The sequence below is a fragment of the Thalia democratica genome, chromosome 2 (assembly GCF_965202585.1).
Source record: "Thalia democratica chromosome 2, ktThaDemo2.hap1.1, whole genome shotgun sequence".
Taxonomy (NCBI): domain Eukaryota; kingdom Metazoa; phylum Chordata; class Thaliacea; order Salpida; family Salpidae; genus Thalia; species Thalia democratica.
The window spans coordinates 15,907,873-15,912,102 of NC_139166.1; positions in this window are offsets into that span (position 1 = coordinate 15,907,873).

Genomic DNA, 4,230 nt, shown 5'->3' on the forward strand with positions numbered 1-4,230 from the left:
TTGTGACGTCACTTAAAACATTGAAATTCTTTAACTTTAACTCTTCTGAAATAAAACGAAACATAAAATGTAATGAGTGGTTCGTTACAATACTAAATAAGCTAATGATAGTTATTGACAAAAAATAAAATAAACTTGTTTTTAGAAATCTTGTTAAATAAAAACAAATTTTAAAAACTTTGTTCAAAGAGGACTAAGAACAACAGTTTATAACCTTATAAATTGATTTTATTTAATATATATATTTTTTGATCCATATCTGCGAGCATTAGCATTTTGTAGAAGTCAACTTTATCAAAACATTTATAATGTATGAAAAGTTATTTCAATCATAGTTAGTTAGTTTATTGAACAAAAACGAAAAAAAAAATTGCTAAAAACATTTTTGGTTCAATGACCTCGATAGCAAAAAGACCTCTCAGCCTTCAAGTTGCATACCAAAACTTAATCAAAATTTTAATGAGCTAAAAATGAAAAAAAAAAAAAAACTTTAGAACGAAAAGCTCTTTGAAAAATAAAACTATTAAACTTTACAACATTAATTATTTTTCTAAAAAAAAAATAAATATTACAAGAAATTAAAGAATTTTTATACACACATATATCTTACATTGTAAACACATAAAATATATATCTAATTTTACGTTAAAAGGTTAAGTTTTTATCTGAAGTTTAAAATTTTAAAAATTTATCCCGAATTATGCAAATAAATTAAACTTTTATATGATTAAGAAAATAAAAATCAAGTTTTTTCTTTTAAGTGTGTTTAAGAATTTCGACTGTACTACCAACTTATTTTAACTTATAAAAAGATTAGTAACAGTAAAATAAAGCTAAAACATAGAAAAAAAAAAAAAAAAACTACAATCTTCAAAAAAAAAGTAAAATAAAGCTGTATCCATAAATAAATTTGCTTAAACTAAATAAAAAGTATAAAATAAACATATCCTTTTAATTAAAACTATCTTTTTTTTTACAAACTTGAATAAATGTCTATATATATGAGTTTAACTTTACCAAAATAATAATGTAAACAACCACAAAAAACACTGAAATTAGTAGATAAAATTTTTCCTTTTGAAAAAAAAAAAAAAAACATAATAAGATAAAATACACCAACAATCAAAAAATAAGTCAACCTATTACTAGTTTAAAATTTTATGAGTTATTTAAGATCATAGTTCAAACTTTTAACTTTTTTTTTGTTTTCTCGCAAAAATATATTTAGAGACTAATAATTTTATTACATTTATAATAAGTAGGCTATATAATTGTTTACTAATACACTAACAAACTACAAACAGAAAAAAAAATATTACACTTTTCTACAAACTGGACTGGACTAATGCTATTGAAACCCAGTTTATAAACCCTTACTCAAAAAAAAAATAATAAATACCTACTCAGATAAAAAATTAATACTTATCTACTGTTTATAGAAAAAAATAAAAAGTTCTTGTTTATCTTATTTAAACTCTATTGAATTAATTGATCATTTCATAATTGTTCTTTTAGTTAACCTGGAACCTTCCAAAATGGCTTTGATCTTTTAACTTAATAGGTAGGTCTGTCCAAAGTTTACTACCCTGATAAGCTAGTAATTTATGACCATTACTGCTTTTAAATCTTGGTAAGAAAAAAAATTGTTTTTGAGCATCTAGTTGAATGGGTATGTACATAATTTATGTTTCTAAAGTAACACTTAAAACTACCGGTAAAAAATTATGTACAAATTTAAACATAAAAACTCCCAAATAACATTTAAATAAATTTTCAAAACTTTATTTTTTTTGTCACTTTCAAACTTCTTACACTCTCGTTGTTTTTTTTATAGTGAATGCACCTAAATGCTTTATTTAAGAGAACATTGATTTCATTAATTTTTCTTTTATTAGTTCTGCTCCAGCATAACAGACCATACCTTATATGGCTCACAAAAAGTGAACTAAAAATTAAATATAGAAATTTTTCATTCAAAAAGTACCTTGTTTTGTAAATAACACCAATTGCCCTTAATAATTTACCTTTTACCATTTCAATGTGTTCCGCCCAACTTAAATTATTATCTATTTAAACTCCTAAGTACTCATAACTTTTTACCATTTTTACTATTGTTTTACCTATTTTGACACAAAATTTTATACTTTTCCAAAACGTTGTTTTAACTGAATGAAATCGAATGCTTTTAGTTTTACCTATATTAAATTTACGTCTAATTTCTTCAAGCCAATTTGAGACTTTTTGAAGTTCAAAATTAAGTTTTTCACTGTCTTGAAAATATGTGATTTTTAATATTTGTTTTATGCAGTAAGGTATCGTCTGCAAAATTTATTTCTTTTAAGCTAGTATTGTTTTTTAAGTCATTAATGTGTATGAGAAATAAAAGAGGCCCTAGGACTGAACCTTGTTGAATTCCTACATCAATTTTTTCACGTGTTGATTCATACCCACAGAAATTAATATACTGTTCCCTTTCAGTCAAGTAAGATTTATTAACGATTGCATCTTCCCTCTTACACCATAACATTCTAATTTGTTTAGCAAAATCCTTCTATCAACACTGTCAAATGCTTTACTAAAATGAAGTAATACAGCACACACTGCTTCTCCCTTATCAAACCTGTTCAGAACACCTTCTACAAATTCAGAACAAGCCATGGTAGTAGAATGGTTCTCTCGAAAACCAATTTGTGAATTGTTTAAAACATTGTTTTTAGTAAAAAAACTATATAAACGATTGTATATTACTTTTTCAATTACTTTATTTAAGTTAGACAAAATTGAGATTGGTCTATAGTTGCCTGGTAATTTTTTTGATCCTGATTTGAATATTGGAATTACTTTTGCTAATTTTAAAACATTTGGATATTTACTTTTATAATATGCTTGATTAATAATTTTACTTAAAACTTTAGAGGTAGGACTGTTATTTTTTTTAAGAATTTTAACTGATATATTATCATAACAATTGGCCTTGTTTGAGTCTAAGTTTTTATAATGTTAAATGTTTCTAATTCTGTTACATCTAACCAAAAGAAACTCTTACTAACATTTTTTATTATATTAGCTGAGTTCAGAGTATCCTTTCTTTGTACAGGTCTGTAAGCCAATATTTGCAGAATGAGTATTTAATTTATCAACTATTTCAACTGGTTTGGTATTTGAATTTTCATTAATATCTAGCTGGTGTGGAAATTGGTTTTCTTGTTTTTTCCTAATGTTTATACTATTTATATTTCTCATAATTTTGGATGTATTTTTTTCAGAGATTTTAAGCATGCTTTCATAGCATGCCTTTTTTGATATTGTTTTAATTTTTGTAAGTTTATTTCTGTATTTTTTGTATTCTTGAACTTTAATTGGATTACTAAAATTATTTTTGCAGATACTTTTGTATAATATATATTTTTTTGTTTTATGGATTTCAATATTGCTTTATTTATCCAAGGTTTTGATTTCAATTTTAGTTAAGCTTTAGATAATATTTTATTTGAAACATTTTTGTATGTTGTTTCTTTAATTTTTCCTATTAAATATTAAACTTTGTATCAAGAGAACTTTCAGATTGAATTAACTTGTTAGTTTCATGTATGCTAAAAATAAGTGAAGTATCTCCTAAAAGTTTTTTTTTATTGATTTTTGAGAAGTCTTGAAAGTATTGGTTTTTATTTTTGAAATCATTATTCATTAGGTTGCAATTTTGAAGTTTTATAAATAGGGGAAAGTAGTCTAATATATCTGACATAAGCACTCGGCACTGAATAACTTTTTTTGGTGTTGGGCAAAAAAAATGATCTATCAATATACCTCCAGAATTATTAATTCTAGTTGGGATTTTGATGATATTTGTAAGACCAAATCCATTTATATGATTTAAGTAATTTTTCACTGATGTAGCTTTATAATTCAAATAGTTAATATTAATATCTCCAAATATGCAAATATCTTTAAATTATTTATATTTTTCAAGAAGAAATCTGAGAAATTTTAACTGAATTCAGGAATTGAAGCATTAAGGTGACGGTATATTAATCCTACTAAAATATTTTATTGTTTTTACTATTAACTCCTTCTAATTTGTCTAACTATATAGATTCATAACTAACACATATAAATTTAAGTCTTTTCTGATTGAACACATTATTGAATTTTTGACATAAACACGAACACCCGTAAACAAATATTTTTTTAAAAAATTCATAAAACTTTTTTAATTGACAAAAATATATT